The sequence below is a fragment of the Ambystoma mexicanum genome, chromosome 7p, assembly GCF_040938575.1.
Source record: "Ambystoma mexicanum isolate Mex_15411 chromosome 7p, UKY_AmexF1_1, whole genome shotgun sequence".
Taxonomy (NCBI): Eukaryota; Metazoa; Chordata; class Amphibia; order Caudata; family Ambystomatidae; genus Ambystoma; species Ambystoma mexicanum.
Window position 1 is genome coordinate 809,299,546 of NC_090939.1, and position 26,092 is coordinate 809,325,637.

Sequence of the window (26,092 nt, forward strand, 5' to 3'; positions counted from 1 at the left end):
GAATTCAAAAAGAGGTAGGAGAGGACGTGGCATTGGAGATTTGTGAGGCAGGAATAGAGTAGGTGCTCAAAACCTCCACCTGTGCAAGTCACTTGAGAGTGAATGAAGGATAGTTTGGAGTCATGTAGGGCTGCCAGAGTGGCAGTACCCGAAGGAGAAATTCACATTTAAATGAGTGCAAGGAGGACTAGGAGGAGGAGAGCTGGACTGAAAATAGTTTGTGATAAAGGAGGTTTTGTTGCATACAGGCAGAATGCAATGTCCAGTTCATGAGTTAAGGAAGAGTAGAAAAGTTAAGTCTGAGTAAGAGAGGCAAGGTGGAAGGTGTTGGAGGAGATCTGGTTAGCTCTTTGGCTTGGTTTGTTGGAAAGAAGTGAAAGATTGATTAGTGGGGGTTTCGAGTTGTTAGTTTTAGAATGGGGAAAGGAGGAAGTTGTAGCTTTACTGGAGAAAGCTTAGGGGACAAGTATGCAGAGTAGGTGTGAATGCATTATAGGGGAGTTGCACATTCGGGAGAGACAGGAGACAGTAATTCGGAAGCTTCGGGTACTCGCAGGTCAACAGGGAGAAAAGCAAAAGCTCAATCGGCAAAGAGGCTGGTCAATGGCTGGTCTTCACCCTGCACTGGTCATGTAAACCTGTAAATGCGTGCTCGCTATGCTTTAAAGCACTGCAGGCAACATTTGAATTGTTGGTAGAACGTTAAGGGTGTGAAATGCAAGCTAGAAAACAAATGGAGATTGGTCACACATCAGTGACTCGTAGAGAATGCTGCCACAGACTTGCTGGACCTAGGTGGGATGAGAGAACATTCCAGAGAAAATGGCAGCTGGAATGTGTTGATTTTTAAAATTGTGTGGTTCCAAGCAAGAAGGCTGAGAGAGCAAGGATTTCCAAATTTCATGTGTCAGACCCATGAGATCACAGCAATACTGTGGGTTAAAAAGGACTTGCTTGGCCGAGGTAGTGCTTTTGGTCAGTCTAAGAGTGAACAGAGAAAAGAAGAACACTTCTTAAATGCAGCGCTCATTAGTGGAACCAAGGTTGGCGCCATCAGCTTCCCTTGGAGATCAAATTCCTGTGGAGTAGGTGTCAGCAAACAGTTACTCTTCAGATGTTTTAGACTAGACGCCAATGAAGCCCCATAATGGCTACAGCCAATTAGCCTAATAGTCCACACCATTTGTAGAGCGAAAGCTTTGAGACTCCTGCAGTAGACGGGTGCCTGGAAGGATGACAGATTCCAATGGGTTTCTTTCGAGTCCCAAGATGGACAAATGCCCTTAAAAGGGATGGCTTGAGGTGCTACCCTGTAAGAGCTGCGCCCAGATAAAAACGATTGATTCTGAGAGACACAAGGCCATGTAGCTGCCCCGATAAAGACATCCATTCAGTGAAGCAAAACAACTGAAGTGGATTATCCCTGGGTATGGCTACCCTAAGAAAGAATGCAACCTTCCTGGTCTTGCCTAATGCAATTGATACCACCACACAAGCAAGGGGAGAACTAAATTGCTTAGCAGGAGAGGGCACTTCGAGCTAAATGTAAGAGATCCATGGGCATCTCCGTTTTTTGAGTTTCAGGTGGATTTGAAAAAAAAAGGAAGGCAGGAAAAATCAGCCTATTAGAATGAAATCTGACAAGATTATATAATAGAATTGTGCATCATAAGAACTTTGCCCTTCTAAAAACAAACTACGGTTTGTACGAGGAAACTGTTTCTAAACGTCCTAATTATCCATGCGGCAATAAGCACAATACCAAGTCCCAAATGCAAGGCCAATAGAATTTTTTTCATTTTTTTTTAATTTATGTATCCTTTTGAGGAAAGAGTCACCAAAAATTGTTTAAACACGGACTGTTAGGGGGAATTCTCATAAATGTGCCAATTACCTTCACCTTAGAGACCCCAGCAACTTTGCTGGATTTTGAGGCCTTGATTTGTTTTACCTGGAGAGAGTGTGAGCCTTTATTTCCCCCCCACTCATGTATTTTGATATGTTTTACTCTCGTGTTCTTTGGTTATGGAGTTTTAGACAACTCCATAGGCATCATCTTTTCATGTGTGTTACACAGCACCCTCAGTGCAGTGACACAGGGAAGACTTTCTAGGCTGTCCCAAGGTTTAAATACCTTCTCTGGGATAAACTACCGTTTCCCAGAGAAAGTAAAGTTAAATTGACTTTAGTCTTTTTAAAATTCTTAGACCCAGCCCACACTATCTTGCAATAGAGTGCTGGAGGGGTTAACTAGTATCCCCTGTGTCTAGAAACTCATGTAGCAGTCAAATGCTACCCTTTCCTATCGAAATGGCTGGTGGCAGTGGTTTTACAACAAACTACCATGATTTTTCCCGACCGCGAACACCGGTAGCGTTAAATCGCGGGAGCCATGTTTTTCAAGATGGCGTCTGAGCCTCTTGTTTAAATGGGTCCCGGTCTTTTCTCACCATTTCTTTTTGGAAAGGTCCTGCCAAACTAGGTTTGGTCCCTTTGTTCCAACGCCTTTTGCGGCCTTCAGGCCTGAAGACCGCCTCTGGTGCCCAAGTGTCTGGGGTGGGCAGTGAGGGAGGTGCCCAAAACGCCGTGCTTCGTCTCCTAGGCGACCCAAATGCACTCTGGTGTGCTGGCTGACTGTCCGGCAAGGACAGCCACCCTGCTGTGTGAGTGGCAGCTAGGCTGCAATGAATGGGAGAAAACGGTTTAAAAAGGAGAGTCTCTTGGCTTGGAAGGCAGAGTCGACCACTGGAACGAAAGAACTGGAGACAAGCTGCAAGAGGACGGCTGCTGCAACTCCTGGACCATTGGTTTGCCCGGTGACGCCCTGCTGCAGGTCTGAATCGCCGAGTTCATCTCGACAGAAGCTCTTTAAGGACGATTTCTTCCTTTGAGTTGGTGGGACCAATCAACTCGTAAGCCACCTGGATACCATTCTCGAGGCTGGTTGTATTTTCCTCAGTGTGCTGCAGGAAACCGAACAGCCAGAGAGGAGCACACCAGTTTGTGTGCTTGAAGACAGCTACCGGAATTGATTGCCAGTTAGCCAGCTTTGTGACCAGTCTCTCGCCCCTCCCCCCCATCCTTCCACTTGTCCCCACGACTGAGGATCAGGAACAGCAAGATCTGCAGGAACAGAAGTCTTCAGCTGCATCTTTTTCTGTGATATAAAGTTACTGTGAAAACCCGACCGAGAGAACTAACTTACTGTGAAAGTGCGTGAAACCTGGGCAACTTGTATGTCAGGTCACTAGCTGACTAGGCCTGCAACTCTTTCTTCTGAGAACTACTTCCAAGAACCATGGCAAAGACTTTTCAGTTTATCAACCAGAACCATTTTTACCTATACAAGGCTCTAGCCCATGGACTTTGGCCTACCTATTGCATCGGATCAACTCTGGTGAACGCAAACTATTTGCACTGTTTAAAAGTAACTCTACTATTCGTTTTATTAACTTACGCCTTTTTGCTCTCAAAGTAGTATAAATGTTTCAGAACCGGTAAGTGTGAAGTATTGTAGTATATTTGTGTGATATCGATTGCCTCCTTTTAGTGAATGTTTTCCAACTGACTCTGTAATAAATGAATAACCTTGAGCGTAAGTGTCTATTTGAATACTTGCAATTGTAGACCTCTGTGTAACCTCATTACAAGCTCACATTCCCTCTTGAGATAAGCCTGGCTGCTCAGCTCGCTACCAAAAACTGTGCGGTACAGACCAAAGGTTGGTTTTGCTTACACCTGTAGTCATAGTTGTGTGTAGTGGTCCCAGAGGGTACTGCATGCAAACGTTGCCTCATTACTTTGTTTTGGGAGTCCAGTCAACAAAATGCAAAATAAAAGTTGTCCAGTGTGCATTTATAAAATGCTTTGACAGGCACTTTGTCATCTCATGAAAAACATCTACATTTAACATTTTCAACCATCTATGGCATTTAAAAAGAACCATGTTGATCATGATCATCTTTCTCTACCAAATATACTTTTATAAAGTTCACCTACCTTGAGCTTGAAGTCATTCTGTTTTAGTTCCTCTAAGCGATTGTTACCAGGTTACTTCTGCAAGCCAAACAATAAAAAAATAAGTGTTACTGGTTCAACGTGTACACTTTGACAGATTATGCATATCTCCAGGTCAAACTGCTCTTGTAACTTCTATTACAGAAGCTGGCACCAGATTGGGTTTAATAACACTGGGAAATGGGGATTGATTTGATCAACTTCAGATCAAGAGGGCACTAGCAGAGGGGAACCCATGTGGTGGAGTGGATAATAGAAATGACAAGCCTGTCGAGGACAAGGGATCAGAAGCAGGCAAACAGCAGGATGTTGGTAAGTGCTCGAATAGCATTGATTGTGTGCAGGTTTAACGAGACTCTTTTTCTTTAATGTATCTTGTACAGTCTTGGGATTTCAGTAGTGAAAAAGCAGTATTGTAACTACGATCGCACAAATAAAGCATACCCAGTATAATAATCCGTCATCTAGGTGACTGTACCAGACTAGAAGACCAGTTTCAGCCTTGCGAGAGGGAGGCATTTAAATTGGAGAGGCAAGGCCATAATCTGTATAAGCAGGTTTACTTTAAGAGATCGACAAGTCTCAATAGCCGATCTGAACTTTCAGCCAGTTTTTCCATTTCTGATAAGGTGGCTCTCTTCGATCAGTTTAACCAGCCACATGGAAATCAGTGAAGTCAATGTATTGACCCCATTACTAAATAAGTTACTGGTTTACCCAGTGTGGCGGGTCAAAAAAAAAAAAGACAGACCCGGGTTCTCCATTTTAAACCTGGTTTATTTACAATAATAAAGAAAAGGCCTTGCGTTACCTAATCTAAGGGTTGCCCCACCTTAGAAAAATAAAACTAGGGTGCTCGTAGTCAGTCCAAAACAAGCATCTGTCCTCAGTCCCAAAACTAACCTATACTGACCCTACCACTAATACTAAACAATTAAAGACCAGGACCATGACTCCCTTTCTCCTGGGATGGAAAGAGCTTTCCAATGAAAATGTTCTTTTAATATTGAATTTTCAAATAGTGTTTGGCTGATTCACAATTCCGGTTTTCAATAATACTGGGACGCCCAGGTCTCACACTATTCCGGTTACCTTCCTGGATTCATGTTTGCGTTCCTCTTCAGGAATTCATTTCGTTGGTGCAGGGTGGCTCTTATGCTTCCATTTGTTCGGCTTTGCAGTAAGTCTTGGCGCACTTCGTGGATTGCAGTATCGGCTCCAAGAGGATTTCTCTTGTCCTTCTCTTGGCCACCACGTGTCAGGATCGCTTAACTCCCCTATTTCAGTTCCTTCTCCAGCACCACTCGGGATAGCCCTCCACGGATGGTATCGGCACAGAGGTTTTTCTTCTCTCACCTCATGAGCGAGCCCCTCCTGGGCAGCTTGCCCACTTCGTACTCTCTTGGTATGCTGTCTCCACACAGATGTTCCTCTGCACCTGTTCACCTGTGCTCGACTGTCTAGAGGTCAGCATCTCCTGTAGCCCAATTGAAACGCATTTGTCTCTATAGGTTTGCTTTGCTACTCCCACTTGTATGATGGCATACTAAGACTTCCCGAGTTTCCAGCAATAGTGCTTTCTTTGTGTTGGTTTGTTATACTCAGCCCAACTCCATTGGGTTTCCTCGTCTCAGTGTCAAGCAGTTCTTTATGCTTTCGTACTCCTTCATGTTTACTTGTCTCAGAACCAGATATATAGTTATCTTCAGTAGAGGCACAATAACGGATGTAGGAGGATTCTGGTTTTGTAGACAGTGAGCGGAAAAGGGGGAAAAGTATCTCTATGGTATCCCATTTTCTTCCACTCCTAGGAGAAATATCACATAAGTATCACATAAGTAGGAGGAAAGGCTCCCCCCTTGGGAGAAGTGACTGAATCCAGAGATGTGTCACACCAGCCTGTACATTTTGGGGTGATTTTAATGTGACTTGCTAAACACGGATAGGGCAGGAGTGGAAGTCAGGGGGTGGGGGGTTGGTAATCTCGTTTTTGATAAAGCACACCAAGCTACAAGGAGTAGCAAATCACGAACAGGGACCAGAGAGTGGGTTGCGTTCGGGTGTGGTAATATGTATTGGCTGCCTTTGCGCTCACGCCAATAGAAAGAGCTGTTTTTCCATCTACATGGGATTATTTATATATTAAAGCTTCACAGATCACTCCTTGTCTCATTAAATACATTTGTAGTAAGATAATGGCCTGCAGTAGGATAAGCAGTTTTTTTTACTGGTCAATGTAACAGAGCTAGAAAGCAATACATATTTCTCAAACAAAATACAGGTGAAATTGCTCAATGCAGAGAAATGGTATAAAAGTGCTGATAACATTTTACAACAGTAGTAACAAAAATAAAATATATATATCTGCTCACCAGAAGCCTCTGAGTGCTGACAGCACAAACCAAAAAAAATAAATAAATAATAAAATTAAAAAAAAACACAAACAGGTCAAAGCTGTAATCTTAAGCTTTGCCTTGATCAAAAAGGAAGGTCTTCAGTCTCTTCTTAAAGAGGGATAGTGTTATGTACAGGTAGTTCTTGCCCCAAAAGTTGATCCAAACACAGATCACCTTGCTCTACTGTCTGGGGTTGATTTATATGCACAAAGAAGGGAAATGAAATTAAAGTGATTAACTCCAAGAAATGACTGGTTATTATTCGACACCTATATCTTGGGTCCTAAGACGAATTGTCCCACTAGGGTATTCATAAAATTACAAATTATAAATTCATATACATGTTTTAATATAGTACAATTCTAGAACGTTCTATAAAAACTAAACCCACAATAGATCATACAATACACAAATAACCTCATAAATGACATCTACATTAAAAAACACACAACCCTAACAATCTACCACAACAGGACAATAAATAAATCCCTACGGGTCCAATTTCGTAACCAATTGTCGGCCCAAAATGTTTGTCCCTAGCACCACAGTGGCTTTGACATTCATCAGGGGAGGTCCACTGAGGATCTTTGAAGTAGTATCCGATTCTTGTATTGTGAGTGGGTCGATCACATTGACCCGGGGGGGGGGGGGGGGAGGAAACCAGCTTGTTGTGCATAGTAACGTCAGTAATTAGGACTTTTTTTTAATGAGAATCAGCCTGGTATTGGCCACTGCACCCCGCAGGTACAATCTGAGCACCGCCAAACACTTGTGGTTTGACATTACCACACACAACAAGCAGGTTTTCTACCCTACGTCAATATAGCCGATAGACGACCCATAAATGTTTGTGAGCACAATTAGAGTTGGTCTGCCCCCTCTTTCTCGTGTTGCCACCCGGACGGTCCAACAAGTCACATAGGGACTTCATGTACACATTGAACAGGGCAGATACAGCATTCGCTGCTGCAGGTCAATAGTACAGGGGATGAATGTCTTTTTTTAATTACTCTTGCTCATCTTGGTCTGAGAAAAGATCTGAACCATTTTGCGGCAATATTTGAGCATTTTCCTATTGTGATCAGAAGAAGGTCGAAACATCAGAAACACTGGAGTAAATGCATCCAACAACACGTGGGGAGCTCTTCTCTCCATTTTAGATACTGTAATGGGTGTTATTACCAAATGTAACGTTACTCAATGATTTGACCTAATTAAGAAGGTCCGATATATCCCCAAAATATTCCAAACATCTGATGTGCTGAATACAAACGTTTCTGCAGCAGGTTCTCAAAACACAGAGCAAACAACCAGTTTCAAGTTACACTGGTGTCAACTCTCTGGTTTACATATAGCAGCAATGGTGTCCCGTAGTGTGCCATTTAATTACACCCTAACAAATGCCCTGTCAGTTGCCAACAATGCCATTACACACCTAACCTCTCAAAAAGGTGGCACCCTCTTTCTAAATGAGACTTTCTGGCATACCCCAGTCAACTAATGGTCTGGCAAAACAAACAGAAGGTTTCTAAAGTAAAATGTATCTATGGAAAAGGGTGCAGGAACATTAATTGTACTACTAAAGCAAGTGGATATTGGAGATCACTTAGGGTCTGTGGAAGGAGAAGGTAGTGAATGGGCAGTTAAGGTGGCACATCACGGCTTCTTCGTTTCTCTGCTGCAAATGATTCAGCGCAGCCAGAGACAAGTGGTAAAATACCAGTCTTGAATAAAGGTGTCTGTAGCTGAAGGAGTGGACCTCTAAGCTATTGTATATATTGCCCATTAATACATTTGTAATAGTCAAATTAGAAGGGCTTTCATCTCGCACGTGATCAAGATTGCTGTATTAAATGCAAAAATAAGCTGATTATTCTTGGTGGATAGTGGTTTCTAAGTTTGCACAGTGCACGAATAACACCAACGTGGCCTAACGGCACCTTCTTCTAGGGCAACACCTCAGATTGCAAGGCACGCGAAACAATCTAAAAAGCAAAAAGGGCAGAACAGTCATTAGCACCCGGGGTGAGGGAGCCAACAAATCAGGATGCTCGGATCGCATGCGGAAACCCAGGATTTCAGCCCATGTTCCGAGCAGTCAGACGGCCGCTTCCCCGCTCTGCTATAGCCTTGGCTATGCCACCGCTTTTCTTTCACCAAAAAGTGATATTTCCTCCAATTAGGACTACAACACCCAGCCATCCTCCTTCCAACCCATTAGCTTCAAGCAATTCTGAACACAGCCTGAATACCATAGTCTTACCTTCAAAATGCCCCTGTGATGTATACAAGAAGGGGGACATTGTACAACAAGGGACCTCCTACATAGGCAGGAGAGGTGATATGCAGAAGCGAGCCTCTGTTGGATTGACGTTCTGGAGGGGTGGAGCCATGTTGGGCCAGTGGAAGCAAGGAGCACAAAGAATGCCAACTTAACGTCTGCGGGTTGGCGATCGAATCATCTGAGAAGTCTAGGTCAGAACAGGAGCAAGTGGTGGCATGTCCATGAAGGAGCAGTGGTGGCCTGGAGGGCCAGCAACAGATGCCGAGATCAGGCCATATGAAAAAAAAAGCCTGGATACCAGCGCTACGCACACATCAGACCACAGCTACAGATACAAGTCTCGACGGGGAAAGCTGGCAAGGTTACGGAAGACAGAGAAACCCAAATGTGCAAATACCCTATGAAAGGGGGATTCAGAGTAACAAACAATTTGAATAATATATGGAGAAGCGATCCAGGTTATGAGAGCCTGAGGAACACAAGTCATTGAATACCCTATACAATGGAGAGTGAGAATATTACAACCTTTGTGAAACAACATTTCACTGGAAAAGAGAGAGATTACGAGGGCCTGAGAAACCCCAAAAGGAAGGAAACCCCTGTGAAATGGGGACTGAGAAAAAGTCCCAACACTGAATAATGGCCTGGAAAGTTATCAGGTTACAGAACTACCCTTATGAAAGAAGGACTGAGGGGGAAGATATAAAACACTTTTAACATTGATAAAACCCTGTAAGATGAAGAACTTCTACAGGACATGGTGGAGAGCAGCCCTTTCTGGAGGAACTTGAATTAACCAAAGATAAAGCTATCCAAGGACCACAAGTCTTTGGGACGGGAGAACCCCAGCCACTTGGAGAGAATTTTTTGTAGCTTTCATACAAGAAAGCCCCATAATTCTTTTTGCCAAGAATGGCAGGGCCAGTTAGTGGTTAGAATTCAGACCCTGGACTTCTAACATCCTCAGTTTTTACTTTGGTAGGTTGGGGACTTCCCTCATAGAAATAGGGCAAGTTAGGAATGTGATCCCTTTATTTTTAATGAATACGGCTGCCACTCGTCCGAGTCCTTCTTCTGGTTCGCCACACCACACTTTGAACTGCCTGACAGCTGCTAGCCAGAGATGCATTTATAACAAGGCCCACATGTAGGGCGGCAGATTGCCAGAGGAGAAGCATTTTATTGCAGTTTATTTTTAATATAGTGATAATTTTCTTTTTGGCTTTATTAAAAAAAAAAAAAATTATTTCTCCCAGTCTGGTTGATTAACAACTCAAAAGTGCTCATGCAGTGTTGTGGGTGCTCATTCAACTCTGACAGCTAAAGTCTTTCCTGGCCACACATCTATGCTTGATATTTAGAAAAGCTTTGTTCGTTTTTTTTTTCTTTATTAAAAAAAAAAAATTATATTTAGTGATTCTGTCAGACATATATAAAGCTCTTGGTCATTCTTATCCCAAAATGCTCTTCAATATGCAAAACAGCCAAAACCTCATTTGTTTTATTGGTGCCACTATTATTTTTCAAAATCTTTCTAATCGATACACACGTACACTCTGTTAAGCAATCACATTTATCAAATACACAACATGCATTTTTTTAAACCATTGAAAAAGTAGGGGTTTCCCCTTCAGAAAAGTAAAGGTTAAAAAATGAAGCATCATTTTACAATATTAAATGCATGCCTATGCTTCAGTGACACACAGAGTTCCCACTGGTGGCATTAAAATGATGTTCAGAAGCAAGTCCTCCCCGGCCACGAAAAAGGTGCAGGCATGAAATAGATCAGAGGAGTTAAATGGTCTAAGAGTAAAACACGTGAGTGCATCAAAAAAACCTGTGAAAGGATACGCAAAGCCATAGCAGGGTGATAAACTGTACCAAAGGTACACTGTTTAACAACTGTAAAGGTGTCCCCGTAAAGATATCCATTCAGCCATTTTCTTTGGGATTATAAGGAACAAGTTACTTACCTGTAACTGTTGTTCTCCAGCATGGGTCTGGCATGGATTCACATGCTCATGAATATTCCCCGTCGTCAGGCTGGGAATCCTCGGTAAAGAAAAAACCAGTATCAGTTTCGTTTCTGATCTGTCTTTCGTAGTAATAACCAATCACTGGTCTCTGCGTCATACTGACCACAGCCAATGACTGCCCTCTACCTAAGCACCGCCTCCGGCAGCCATCTTCAGATTTGGAAGCACGTGAAGTGGCAGTATGACCAAGTGAAGAGCCGCAGAGGGGTAGGCGGGAGGGTTCGCATGTGAATCCATGCCAGACCCATGCTGGAGAACAACAGTTACAGGTAAGTAACTTGTTCCTTCTCCAGCATGGGGTCTGGCATGGATTCACATGCTCATGAATAAAGAATACATAGCAGTACACACATGCACAACCACAGGAGGTGGCAAAGGCTCAACATTAAGCATCACATCAACTCAACATTAAGCATCTTACCTCCTCACCAGGCTCACCTCAGGCGAACAGGTTGCGCAGCACTGCTTGGCCGACCCTGGACTCTGCCCTGGAATCCCGGTCGACGCAGTAGAATTTCGTGAAGGTGTGCGTCGACCGTAGCAGCCCTGCATATGTCCAGCAGGGGCACACCAGATAGGAACGCCGTGGTAGCTGCGATCGCTCTGGTGGAATGGGCTCTCGGACGGCCAGGCAGCGGTCGGTTTGCCAACCGGTGACAGTACATGATACAGCCGGAGAGCCATCTGGAGATGGAAGCCTTCGAGAGAGCCTTCCCCTGATTGACAGGTCCAAAGTTCACAAAGAGTTGTGACGTCTTCCAAAAACCCTTCGTGCGGTCCACGTAGAACTTCAGCGCTCTAGCTACATCCAGCGAGTGCAAAGTCCTCTCAGCCGGCGACGAAGGGAAGAACACAGGTAACACCAAGGGTTCGTTGAGATGGAAGTCCGACGGTACCTTGGGCATGAAGGAGGGGTGCGTCCTGAGCACTACCCTCCTGTCGTGGAAAGTCAAGTACGGGGCCTTGCAGGAAAGGGCCTTGATCTCTCCCACTCGTCGTGCGGAGGTGATGGCCACGAGAAAAGCCGTTTTCCACGATAGAAACTTCAACGGGGCCGAGTGCAGAGGCTCGAACGGAGGTCCCATGAGCTTGGTCAGCACCACGTTGAGCTCCCACGCCGGGGCCGGAGCCTTCACCGGCGGGACCGATCTGAACAGTCCCTTCATGAACTCTTTCACCAGACGATGAGACCACAAGGACGTCCGCCCCGTGGTTCTGGTGTATCGGGAGATCGCAGCAAGATGAATCTTGATGGACGCGTGTGCCAGACCAGCCTTGGCCAGCGTCAGCAGGTACGGCAGTACTTGGGGCGCCGTAATCCGTAGAGGGTTAATCTTCTGTGCGTGGCACCAGACAGAGAACCTCTTCCATTTGTGTCCGTAGCATTTAAGAGTCGAGGACGCCCTGGCCTTTGCAAGAACCTCTCTGCAATCGGCCGGTATGTCGTATCCTCCAAACTCTAGCGCTGCAGGAGCCAGGCCTGCAAGTTCAGCGACTTCGGGTCGTGGTGGAGGATGGCGCCTCCTACCCTGGAGAGTAGATCCGCGTCCGCCGGCAGCTTGATCGGCGGGGACGCTGACAAGTCCAGAAGGTCCGGGAACCATATCTGCCTCGGCCACGCAGGTGCGACGAGGATCATCCTGCACCGTGACCTCTTGAGCTGGTTGACGAGCCGGATTAGCAGAGGCAAGGGAGGGAACGCGTAGAGGAACAGGCCCTCCCAGGGGAACGAGAAAGCATCGCCCATGCTCCTCGTCTGGGGAAACCTGCTGGCGAACCTCCGGCACTTGGTGTTCGTCGCCGTCGCGAACAGGTCGATCTGGGGTGTGCCCCACCATCGGAAGAGGCGATCCACCAGATCCTGCCGTAGTTCCCACTCGTGGCACGAGCGCAGCTCCCTGCTGAGTGAGTCGACGATGGTGTTTTTTATCCCTGCCAGATGAAACGGCACCAGAAAAATCCCTTGGGCGACGGCCCAATGCCACAGGTCCTGCGCCTCCTTGGACAGCGCTGGGGACCTGGTTCCGCCCCGTTTCCTGATGTAAAACATGGTGGTGGTGTTGTCGGTGAAGATCCTCACCACCTTGCCCTTGAGGGACGGAAGGAAGGACCTGAGGGCCCAAAACACTGCACGGAGCTCCAGGACGTTGATATGCAGGGACTTCTCCGTCGGGAGCCAGAGTCCCCTTGCGTGCAGATTTTCGGTGTGCGCTCCCCACCCTTCCAGGGAGGCATCCGTGGTCACAGTCTCCTGGTGGGCTGGGGTCTGGAAGTCCATGCCCGCCGTCAGGTGCGCGCGGGTGCCCCACCACCGTATCGCTCGTCGGAAACTCTCGTCGAGCTTGATCCTTTCCTCGAAGCTGCCCGTCGTCTGGATCCAGCGCGCATCCAGGAATTCTTGCAACGGGCGCATCCGGAGCCTGCACATGGGAATGAGGTAGATGCAGGAAGACATCATCCCGAGGAGGGACTAGATGGACCTCACTTTGGCCGCGTCGGCCACCAACATCCGTTGCACCTTGCCCAAGATGGTCCTGGTCCTCTCCTCCGACGGGGAGGCCAGAAGGGACACTGTCGAGCCTTGCTCCCAGAAACAGTGCGACTTGCGCGGGCACCAGGTGGGATTTGGCGTAGTTCACGGAGAATCCCAGGTCCGTGAGGAGTTGGACGGTCCTTGCCGTGTGGACCACGGCGAGCTCCCTCGTCTTGGCGCGGATGAGCCAGTCGTCCAGGTAGGGGTAGACGTGAATCCCCTCGCGGCGCAGCTGCGCCGCCACCGGTGCGAGGCACTTGGTGAATACCCTGGGTGCCGACCGTAGTCCGAAGGGAAGGGCTTTGAACTGGTAATGACGCCCTTGGACCACGAATCTGAGGAATTTTCGGTGCCCCTTTAGGATGGGAATGTGGAAGTAGGCATCCTCCAAATCCAACGACGATAGGAAGTCTCCTTCCTCCAGCTGACCCAGGACGTGCTGGAGGGTGACCATCCGGAACTTCTGCGTCTTGATGAACTTGTTCAGACGTCGCAGGTCTAGGATGGGGCGCCATCCTCCCGTCTTCTTCACGAGGAAGTATCTCGAGTAGACTCCGGAGCCCCGAAGCCTCTTTGGGACGAGTTCGATGGCGCCCTTTGAGCATCGCCTTTACCTCCAGGAGAAGTTGAGGGACGTGAAGTTCTTTCCTGGCCACTGGGGGGACGCGCGGGCACCTTCTTTGAAACTCGAGCGCGTGGCCCCGGGCCAGGGCGTCCAGCACCCAACGGTCGGTGGAGATGGACTCCCACACGCTGACGAAGCCCGCCAGCCGGCCTCCCACCGGGGTGCTTCGGTGGGGGCCCGACCCCACGGCCGGTTCAATCCTGCTTGGACGCGGCCTTGCTGCCTTGACCTCCTTGGCGACGACGGCGGGGTCCGCTAGACTTGCCTCGTCCTCTGTAGGCCTCTTGCGACGACGAGCGGGCCGCTTGACGGTAGGAAGCGAAACCGCCGCCCGAACCTTTGGAGGCGCCCTTGCCTCCGCCGCTCCGAAAGGGCGTCCGTCGTTGCTGCAGGACTCCAAGGGCCCGGGCCGTCTCAGTATCCGCCTTGATGGCCTGAAGGGAATCGTCCACTGTCTTGCCAAACAGGTTGTTCCCGTCGAAGGGCATGTCCAGGACTCTGGTCTGGACGTCCTGCCGGAAGTCCGTAGCTTTGAGCCATCCACGACGTCGAAGGCAAACGCCGTTGCCCAGCTGGTGGAACCCAGTGTCGGCGATGTCCGTCGCCACGGTGATGGCGTGGTCCGAGGCCACCTCACCTTCCTGCAGGATCTCCAGGGCCTCCGCCCTCTTGTCGCCTGGCAGAAAAATCCAGCAGGGGAGCTATCTTGTACTCCCTGTCGTAGCGGGCCACGATAGCCAAGGCGTTGGCCGCTTTAATCGTCGTCGCTGCCGACGAGATGACTCTACGTCCCATAGCATCCAATTTCTTTCCCTCGCCGTCCGGCGGGGAAGTCGATGTGGAGGCCGCACCCCCCCCCGCTTTCTTCCTGGCTGCCGCGGAGACGACGGAATCCGGGGTAGGCTGCGCCCGGAGGCATAGGGGGGCCGTGTCAGGGACCCGGTACTTTTTCTCGTACCGGTCTCTTCTAGCTGGCGTCGTGGAAGGGTTCTTGAGGAGGGAAAGGCCCTCATCCCAAATGTCGTCCAACAGAGGCACTGCGAGGACCGTCTTCCTCTTGGCCTCGCGCCGCTGATAAAGGAAGCCTTCCTTTTTCTTCTCCTAAGGGCAGAGTTGGAAAAGCTCGGAAGCCCTGGAGATCATGGAGTGGAAAGATCCGATCTCGTCGGGCGGAGAAGCCCTGGTGGGAGGCGACGACGGAATATCCTCGTCGTATGCCTCGTCGTCCGTACCCGTCGCTGCCGTGTCAGTCCCCGTATCATCCCCTCGGCTGGACGGGGCGCGACGGTTGAAAAGGAGGTGGTGGATGGATCCTTCTTTTCTTGGTAGGGGGAACACCAGAGGGTCCCGGTTCTGGATCCCCCGACGGGAGAGGTTCCTCCGTCGGTAACAGTAGCCTCGTCCTTATCTCGGAGCATAAGGACTGTATAGCCAACAAAATGGCCGCTGAGTTGTCTTGCGGCGCTGGCAGAGGGGAACCCGACGGGCGAGCAGGGGCCCCGTCGGTATCCTCGACGATGTCGTCGTCGTCACCTGCGTCGGGGTCCATTCCGACGGGCTGGCCTTGTTCCACGCCTAGGCTGTGGCTTAAGACCTCGATCAGCTCCTCTTCTGAGGTTGAGGCTGAATCTACGACGATGCCCTGCCCCCCCTTCTTCCCCACGGAGGGTTTCACGGGGGTCCTATCGATGGGCACAAAAGAAGACTCCCTCCGAGGAGGCAGGGAGATTCTGGGCCCTGAGGTCGCCACCACTGGTGCAGCCTCCACAGGCTGAGCCAGGGCCGCCGCGACAGTTTCGATAGAGGGCTTGGTCGGATGGATCAAGGCCTTCACCACCTTAGGTGCGCTCACCGCCTTATCCTTGAGGGAGGGGGCACTGCCACGCTCCTCCTCTGCCTTAGAGCTCGACCGGGGCCTCTCCAGGAGCTTCGCCGGGTGCTCGGCCTTCCTCTTACCCGACCCAGAGCGTTGGCTCGTGGTTGATGGTGCCGGGGAGGGTGCGCCCTGCCTGGCGCCCGTAGAGCCCGACCGTTCGGCGCTCCCGGTGCCAGCGGACTCGCGGTGCTTGGCCTTATGTTGGGCCCCCGTCGCCGGGGCGCCCTCAAAGGTCTTAGAAGACCGCTCGGATTTCTTCTTCTTCTCGCCAGACGGGCTCTTACCCTCCAGCCAGTTGGCGAGACGTTGATGACGGTCCTTCATGGTCCGTTCCGACATGTTGCCGCAAAACGCACAGTCCTTCTCCACGTGCGTTTTGTCCTCATGAAGGCAGTAAAGGCAGAAAGAGTGTTCGTCCTCCTTAAAGACGTTCTGCAGCTGGCATCCAGGGCAGACCCTGAACAGCTTTCCGGGCGTCGAGCTTCCCTTCTCCTGGGCCATCTCCGAGACCGGGCCTGAGAAGCTTCTGGAGTCCTCCGAAGTGTAGCTCGACGAAATCTTCACCCTTGAGGGGCACAGGCGAATCCGACACGGGTCCCCGTTGATCGGATGTAGGATCGGTGGAGCTTGAGGCTCTTTTGACCGAAAGAATCGAAGTTTTTTGTGAAAAAGCGCGAAAAAAATAGCACTAACGCTCGAGAGCAATAGCACGAAGATCCCAACACATGAACGTGCGGTAAAAATCTGAAGATGGCTGCCGGAGGCGGTGCTTAGGTAGAGGGCAGTCATTGGCTGTGGTCAGTATGACGCAGAGACCAGTGATTGGTTATTACTACGAAAGACAGATCAGAAACGAAACTGATACTGGTTTTTTCTTTACCGAGGATTCCCAGCCTGACGACGGGGAATATTCATAAGCATGTGAATCCATGCCAGACCCCATGCTGGAGAAGTAATCTTTACATGAATTCTATTTTAAATACAAGGTAGGACATCTATTGTGAAACAGTACTTTGAGCGACAGCAGGACATTATTTGTATAGCCACAAATCGCAAAATGTCCCTAGGCCAACCAACCCTACCGAGTTAAACATTTTAAAATCACCTTAAATGCAAGCTGGAAAAACCCACAACCACACCCCAAAAAAGTTATATGCTCCAACGCCCGATCCATTGCTCAATTTGGAGTGCTTGGTATTTTGGATAATGGCACAACAGCAATGATGTAAACAGTTTGTACCGCTTTATTCGTTATAGAAGGTGGCCGCATTGTGCAGCTACGAGGAATGCTGTTGCTTCCCACACATGAATGTTCAGGGTCACCCTTATCCATTACTCTGCCATGAAAATGCAGAGCTAAAGATTCCAAGAACCTTTTCCGACTATTATATTGAGGTGTTTATGCCCAGGCAGAGTTTACAAACTTCACTTGTGATTTTGCCATATTTTAATGGTGTTCCAGCCCAAGGGATTTGAGGTACATCGGATGCAGAACGTAACTTGCCATATTTCTATTTTGCCCTGCTAACACCAGAGCTATAACCATGAGAAGTGGTGAGTTATTTGTATTCAACATATTTATAAGATGTACCTGTACCACTTGCATATGTTTCATATGTAAACTTTACCATTTGACAAGAGCAGATGTAGAAATGTAGTTATATTGCATTTATATTACAGACCAGTCTATGTGCTTCTCAGAGTGATGGCAGGCAATTTGAGAGAGAAACCAGATTAGCATGGACACCAACGGTGGAACAAAATGTGCCCCCCCTGAAAGCCCTGCTAAACCCCTCCCCCACCCCCCAAAAACACCACTAGGCACTGTCCGCTGGTCATGGGCAGCATAGGGTCCCCTGCGCCACAGGTGGCCCCCTGCTAAGCCAGTGATTGAAACCAAAATTCCTCATTCCAACCTTCTCTCACTTGTATCCAAGTTGGCAGACAGCTTATGTTCTGATCGCTTACTCTAAAAGATTGTCTACTTTCGGTTAGGTAATGTGTAACAAGTACCTTTAATGCACTCAACTGTAGAACACACTGCCTTCTCCAAATCTTGATCAGCGAGATCCGAAGAGACTTTCAGCTAACATAACACAGAAGAGGACAGGCTTGAATGTCTAATCCCTGCAGCCTTAAATACGTCCTTATGTTAAGGAGCCAAAGTGGGGAACACAATAGGGGTGACGGGGTATAGTTTGGACAACGCAGACAGTTTGTTGAAGGGAATGAATCTGGTGAAGGTGCATAGTCTAGCAGAGGTGTAGTAAAGATGGGGTTGGGGCGCGCATGCACATATTTGGGCCTAGGGCAACAGAAAGCCTAGTTATGCTACTGCTTCCAGCAACAACCCCTTCTCCACTCGCCCCTCATCTCTTACACCCACTTATTAGACGGGTGAAAAGGGTGTTTAAAAAAAAGAAAAAAAAACAAAAAAATAAAAATCTTACCTTGTGGGGGGCCACGCTGTACTTTCTGAAGTCGGTTTCCTTATGGCGTACTTGAGAAACTACGGCGTGGAACTGCACCCAAGTTTTTTGTTTTAATTAAATTACATTGTCAGCCGCGTAGGAAACTACCTGGGTGCAAATGGCGATATACACCTTGGATGTGGGACGACTCTGCTGGCAACTGCGCCGCCACTCGCATTTTGGACCCTGACTTCACTCTGCCTTTATCTTGGGCGGCAGGACGTTACCAGCCGGGTCAACCCGCCTCCTCGGATTAGATCGCCTCACTGAAAAAGATTTATTGGGGAAAAATGCAAGTCTCAAGGTTCCATCAAGCGGACTGCCATTTAGGGTGTTAGTTTGAAATTGAGGTTTCTGCTGCAACCAAAAGAGCCCAGCCTCCAACTCTAAATTGGTGAACACTGGTATTGGTAGTGTATATCGAGTGCAGCTATAAATGAGAGAAATCAAGGGAGACCCTTAAAACACTGATGGGGTCATCCTAAAGTACGAATCGCACATAGCGATGCACATGAACAGTGGCTGAGCTCTTCCAATCGCAACTGTGTGACAGGGACGTAATTTGGGGGGGTCACACCTGTGACCCCCGAAGTCACCCTGGCTACCCCTGAATGGATGCTTCAGGGCTGGGCCAGCGCCATGTGGCTTTGTTCTGGAGTGGCTGGCTTTCTTGGTCAGGTCTCAAAAGAATAAACAAACACAGCAGGGTCCACAAGTAACAATTTGAGCAGTGACCCGAAATAAAAATAAAAAGATTAGGAACAACATCATTTGTCTTTCTGGAATTCTATACAATTGCTAGACTCATTAAAGGTTTATTTCAGACACACTGCAGGAGGTGGAGGGGGTGAGTGAGTGATTTCGTCCGTTTTTAAACATCTCAAATTCACAATGCAGACAAAAACTTCCAAAAATCATTTAGATTAGAAGCAGTAAAAAGGGTGGGTTTTTTTTCTGCCGTTTTATCTACCAAGATCACCACAAGACATTCCATCTGGTTGTCTCGGGCACTTGACAAAATCCTTCTGCCTAAAAGCTTGTGTAGAAATGTTTGACTATAGCACATAAAGTGATCTTTGATTTAATTGTGCCACAATTAATGCTTTGTTGTAATGTGTCCATCTTTCCTATCTACAATGCATGCTGTTCAGGATGTTCCTTAGCATGTATGAGGAAACGAGTGCCCAAGATGCAGTGCGAGTGCGCTGCTTTTGTCTGTGCTAGTTAAATTCTTAATACACAGTTATAACCCTCCCAATTTTACCAACCTTTGAAGCCTGAAAAGTAGATCGCGGAGGCTTGACATGTGGCCAAGTTTGCACCAGACCGGCAGATGAACTGGTCTGCTGTTAAATCTCAGTTACCAGTTGAATGCTATCCACTACAGAGTGCAATTTGCTTTCTGACTTTGATAACATTCTGAAATGTAATAGCTCATTTTACTATAGCCGGTAGGAAAGATAGCCGGTAAAATAGCTCAGTGGGTTGAGTGCTCGCTGCTGTGATGTGCATGTTCGATTCCGGCAACGGCAACTCAGCCTTTCTTCCTTCTGAGGTTGATAAACGAAAGCCAACACAGGTTGGGTGATAATGTATGTACTATATATTAACAAATCATCATTTGGCCTTGGCTGCATGCTCAATAATTTGCTAACATGGTCCTATACACACCAATATTAATGATACATATGTGATTCATTCTTCTTTGAACTGTATCACATTGCAGTGATATTGTAACCATATTTTTCGTACTGTACCTAGGAACAATGCTTTGTGATGTCACTTCCTGTTTTGTTACGGGGTGAAAGGTTGCGTCCCATCACTTCATGTGATTTCTTCGGGTGGTGTCAAATGACATCACTTCGTGTGATGTCAGACCAAGGGACGTGTGGGGTCACTTCCGCTACCTCTGACATTTTGGTGAAATGGTGTCCCTGTAGGTGCGAGTTCCTTGCTTTCAATGAAAATTATTATGGCAACAACTGGAAAACGGCGTGGGTATCAAGAGAGATGACGGTCAAAACGTTGGTTTGCCAAATTAACCAATACATTGGCTCAGCTAAAATGCAGCGGGATACTATGGGTTGTAAATGACCACTGGATTTTAAAAACGGTAAACGCCGCTCCATGCCGAAATAACTGCCAACAAAAACGAGTGAAAAACATTCAGCACGAGTGCGGCAGGAATAGATGCAACAGTTCAATAAATAAATGTATTATGGAGCTAAAAAGAGTGTTCAAACACTGGAGGTAAAGATTTTGGCAGGCGAAACGTGTTTCTTCCTCATGGCAGCCAGCGTGCGATTATAGCACAGATGGGCCTGTTCCAACGCATTTACTGGAAATGAGCACTGCATTCCTGCGGCTCCAGCAGATGAAAGCAAATACACGAGCGACGTCATAAGTAATGCGGCCTTGTTCATTTCCCACACTCGCTCTCTGACAGAGAAAAGGGAGTGGGCTAGCAAGCACGCTGTAAACGTGGACTGGTTTCCTGTATTGACTAACACTTTCTCTCCATTCAGCCAACTCAACCGCGTAAAGAAATATACGAGTTTTAACGTACTCTTAACCCAAAATCAAAATACAAAAAAAAAACATTTTATTTTCGTGGATTTTATTTTGATGTAGTGTGGTTGTAATATCTCAAATGGCCAATTATATAAAACTGCCGTTATATTGCACTGAACCATTGCAAAATTGGCAACATTCTGCGATCGAAAAGCAATACGATTACTTCAAGTTTCAAAAATAGTAAGTAGCAAGAAATAACATCACCCGACATAGGAGTCGGGAACAAATTACAGTAAAGGATTCTGGCATGGTCTATCCCAGATCTTCTAAGCCAACATAAAAGAAGCAGTACAATTACTAAAATGAACAGTACCGGCTGGCGATTGTTTTATTTCCCACAGATAGACAGAGGCTTTAGAGCCCAAAGAGGGAACACTAATCAAGTAAAGGGGAGGAGGCGGGTTAAAAAGTTGCATTATACAGTACATTTTCTGAAAAATTCAGACAGTTTGTACTTGGTTTAGTAGGGTAACACATTAAAAAAAAAATCCAACACATGTAAGTCAACATTGCACAGGAGCAATTTCACGATGCTTTTGTCACAATATATTCTAGTACAAAAATATGCTCATGCTAGCTGTGCTTTTGTATGTGAATTCGGACTGCACACTATATGCCACTATCCCCATGTAAGAACGTTTTTCATGGCAGTTTTGCACCTTGAAATGCCATGCCACAATTAAAAATAAAAAAAAATTCCCAAACTCTGCACCCATGTCGGCCATTCTAACCATGTATAGCACATGTGGGTGACCTGAGAACTCAGCTTTTATCAAACTAACACATTTTCAACAAAAGACCAATATCAATCATATATTGTTTCATTAACTTTCCGGTAATGAGCAGCAGTTTAACAGATGCAGCAAACACCAGTTGTTGTAAGGGACTATTCCCTATCAAAAAGGTGATAATGAGGATTGTTTGATGGAAACATGATCTGTCTATTACATATAGCATCAGATGCATGTTTTGTCAAATGGAGACTTACAATCACATGAGTTTAGCACAAAGGCCGTATTGGGGAATGTCACATATTTGCCAAAATGATCCATTCAAAATCTATAGTTGCGTATCCAGTCCTGTTTTTTTTTCTCCATGCATTCTGGGTGTTGTAGCTCTGCTTCTCCCCCACCCCCCATTATAAAACTCAGATTAAAAGTTCCAGAATGAAAAGAAAAACTAGAACTGGATAGTCACCCATAGACTAGAATGGATCATCATGTCGGTAACTATGCTTTGACTTATGCTTTGACTTAGTACTACATCTTAAACAATTTTAAAGGATCTCAAAATGTCCAATGTCCGGTGTAAATTGATCAGTCCTAGCTTTTAGGCCATCATGTTGGATTGTGGTACTTCGAATACATCATGTTTAATAACAGGTATGCAAAATCACCTGCCTGGGTTTACAGAAAGTGATTTTAGAGCGGTTTCTGTAGATTGCCAATGTCCAAAGGTGTGACAGAAATAGAGATCTAAGGCGAAATAAGTGGGGAATGGAATGGCCAAGATATCTGTATTACTAGCTTGGGTGGGCTTTAGAACTCTGCACAGATTAATTTGCCTGTCCAATTTGAAATGCATTATGCAATTCGGAGACCAAATTACCTACTTGGTATCATGGTAATAAGAATTATTGCACAAAGAACAAAATGTCAGGAAAATATTCAGTGGTTTGCCATACTCAGACTTTGAAATAATGTAGTTACTGCTATGAGCAAGGATAACAATGTCCCAGACTATCCTGCAAAAGAACGCAAGCAGGAAATTGCTAGCCCTCTGCAGTAACAAACAGTAAGTTACTCAGTTTCACGCCAAAATTACCCGACTAACCTTGCAGAAGAATCACTGACAAGAGTCAGCAGATGGTAAGCACATTTCAGCAGCGTATTCACTGCAGGTGACATGTGGAGAGAAGAGTTCAGGCAGTCAGAGGAAAATATAGCTTCACGTTCTTTCCTGGTGACCTCCCGTCTTCAAAGCACATCAGGTGATGTGCCTTAATCAAATTATTAGTCTGCCCACCACCGCCAGTAAAAAACCAGAGTGAATACGATTGCTGCTGCAGCTCAGCTGCCACAGAATGACAGTCAAGCCTGGTCAGAGCCCTGTAAACTTGACAGAGCCCGACAGGCTGTATAAAATCGCAGAACATCTGTGGATGAAATCTGTAGGCGGTAGGACTGCTTAAAAAGCAGTAGCCTCGGTAGGGTTGGCAAGTTTGCCCTTGCAGACAAGAATAAAAGCTCATGGGTTCCTCAACTCTGCAGCAAACCACATGTGGCATTAAGTAGCAGACTACGCTTTCCAGCAAAAGCCAATAGGTTTGCCTGTTGCAGGGCTAGGTTTCTGCGTTCACGCACATTCATTCATTCATTCATGCAGGCATTAAGAGCTGAGAAAGTCAGAGAACAGGTCAGACGAGAGGATGACTAAGATCGCAGCACTGCAGAGTGGGGCATATGGGAATAAAGAGCAGGCAAAGAACTGCACCCATGGGCAGAATAGAGTAGGCGGGTGCGGTGCAGAATAAAAGAAAGAAAAACGCCGAGGAGTGCCAGGGTTGCCACCATTTGTATGTTTAAAAAAAAAAAAAATAGCAATCTGCATTATTTAAATACAAACGAATTGGGTATGGCTAAAATGACATTCACAAAATTATATACCATACACCTTTTTACCTTGGACCAATGAAAAACCGAGCAGGTTTTGACAAGAATTGAGCCACTGATGTCAAGCTCGACCTTCCTACAGTTTAAATCAAAAACTCACAGCAGTGCACACTTAACACCGCTCCTAGTTATTAAACATTCTGCCATTGTCATATCTCCCGGGGGTTGGGGTGGGTATAACAAGCAAATGCACAAGCAAATGCCAACATGTTTAACTATCTAGAAAAAATGTAACTAATAATCAGTTTTAATTAATTTCACCTGGGAAAATGTAAAAATCTATTTTGTGCAAACAAGTAACCGAGATGTAGCGCTCTGCCTCGCAGCTGGTGCTCAAGGGCTAGATGGGCTCATCTGAAACAAAGAAACACAAGATGCACGGGCACTCGTAGATGATGCTTAAACATATTTTTATGTATAACGTGCATCACAAGGTTAAAAGATTGACACTATACACAATCATGGTGGACCAAAAAGCAAGAAATAACTCATCCATCCGGGTTAAAAAACGCCACGCGTTCAGCTCTATACTCCAGCTTCTTCAGGCTATAGTATTTTACAGTTGTAACTCGGCCAGTTTTATAACCCGAAACAGAGCGCCACATTTAGCCCCTCCTATAGAACTGGAGTGATGGCCAACAGTGCGGTCATTTTGAAGAGGGTAGTATGCTTGTATAAGTATAGCCAGTCCTTACCAAGTCTAGCCACAATTGCCTCAATTTTGTAAACATTGTATTAATAGTACAAGTAAAATGGGCATTATGTGGCGGGCTGTTTGTATATTTTGAATTCCCAATTTGGGAAAACAATGCACAAGTGCATTATCATAGTGTATAAATGGCCGTATCGGCTCGATAAAATATCAGCAGCAGTAACGGGCGATACCTGCTGGGCAAGTGAAAAGCATGACTGCGGCAGTCTCACCCAAACATGAAAAGTGCATTCGCTTTCATCTCTGGTTATATGCAGAGGTAATCGCATTTCGCTACTAAGTGAAGGCTATATGCTGTCCTATTTCTGTGTTGTTAGCATTCAAGAATATAGTGCTTCACACAAAGCATTTTGGTACACAAGAGTCTAGATTCTGTCAATGGCATGATATAACAGTACAAGTGCATGGTACTAAAAGCAATTTCAATCTGTATGTATTTGGAAGGTTAGCTAATGCTCATCCATCCCAAATAGAAATAAGATATCTATTCATATAAAATGTATCAATTTCAATGAATTTTGTGCAAATATTCATGTGCAAAATATAGTTTAGATGATGAAGTCTCCATTTAACATTGTGCAACACCATAATATTTCTAACATGATTAAGGTGCTACAGCTTATAAGAACTAATATGAACGTATAAAAAGGTTGTAGTGCTCTGGCCATTGGACACATTACATGGCCTGCGGTAGCAGCCATGTAGTTATGGTTAAGTTGCTAAACACGTAGGAAGAGCACTTTTTGGGCGGCTTATAACATTGCTCCCTCTGGATGAATACTCAAACTTTGCAAAAAAAAGTATATGGCCCACTCTGGGGGTCCCAAAATGTCTTTCCTCCCACCCCCCGCAAACTGAATGGAGAAAAAAAAAAAAAAATATTTGCTCATGCCTACAGCCCAAACCGCTGGATGGATTTTCACCAAATGTGTGGCAGAGGCAGCGGCTTGGTTCCGAAAGCGTGCTTTTGGTAATGGTGTACATTCACCCAGTATTATTTTTTAAACAAACAAAATATAATGGCAAAAAAAATGCGTGATATCTAAGTCCGGTCTGCAGACTCACTTTCCTGTTCGGTCTGCGGACTGGCTTCTGATTGGGCCAGAAAATTAGCTGACTTTTGCATGATCCGCAAACAGACACAGCCGCTGATTAGGTAGTGAGAAACCATGAAATGCGTTGGTTTCTGCGAAACGCCGTCATGTTGGATTAGTGACTTTTTGGGGTCCACGGACAGCGCGGTGAAAGGGGGAACAAAAAAAAGTGCTTGTGGTAATATGGTCATAGGATTCTGCAGGTTGCCATAGAAAGGGAAGAGGGGCTCTGTAGGGAGCACTGCCTTCTCTTTCCATGGTGGCAATCTTCCTTTCTACAGCAGGATGCCGCAGGCGTCCAGCTGTAGGAAGAATTTTTTTAGCACCCTGGGTTCCCGCTTTGTGGATTTCACTTGGGTATCTTAAGCCTTTGGTACACTCCCAACAGTGGTAAAGAACTGGCACACCCATGATTCTCCGAGTGCTATGGGTAGGCACGTGTTCCATCTCATCTTCTTAGTCCTCTTCATTGTCTTTGGAATTACTGTGCTTTTTCTGTTGTGTAGGTCATCCAGCTGGTGGTGGCTCTTTGGGAGGAGGGAGGGCAATATCCAATGCCATTTTTAAGAGAAATAGCAGTTTTATTAATATTCTTCCAAGTATGTGTTTTGCACTAGATTATTAATGCATAATGATTAAGTATAGGTGTAGCAGCTGTGCAAGGGTACATTTTGAGCATGAAAGTTCCTAGATCAGTCGGAAAATGCAGTTCCAAACAGTCTTCCAAGCATGGACCAGATTATGAAGTGCGGACGCCTTCGCAGACACAATCATGCTGCGTGTGAATGGTCATGTGGCACTG

General features: G+C 46.4%; 1 protein-coding gene across 6 annotated transcripts in view; it reads right to left on the reverse strand.

The window, feature by feature from the left end:
* Positions 1 to 26,092, reverse strand: part of LOC138526332 (interleukin-1 receptor type 1-like) — a 309,422-nt gene that overhangs the window by 259,315 nt on the left and 24,015 nt on the right. For all 6 annotated transcript variants that reach the window (XM_069636943.1, XM_069636944.1, XM_069636945.1 and 3 more), the window contains one exon: positions 4,000 to 4,056. The gene's annotated coding sequence lies outside the window, so the exon portion shown is untranslated. The remainder of the gene's footprint in view (positions 1 to 3,999; positions 4,057 to 26,092) is intronic.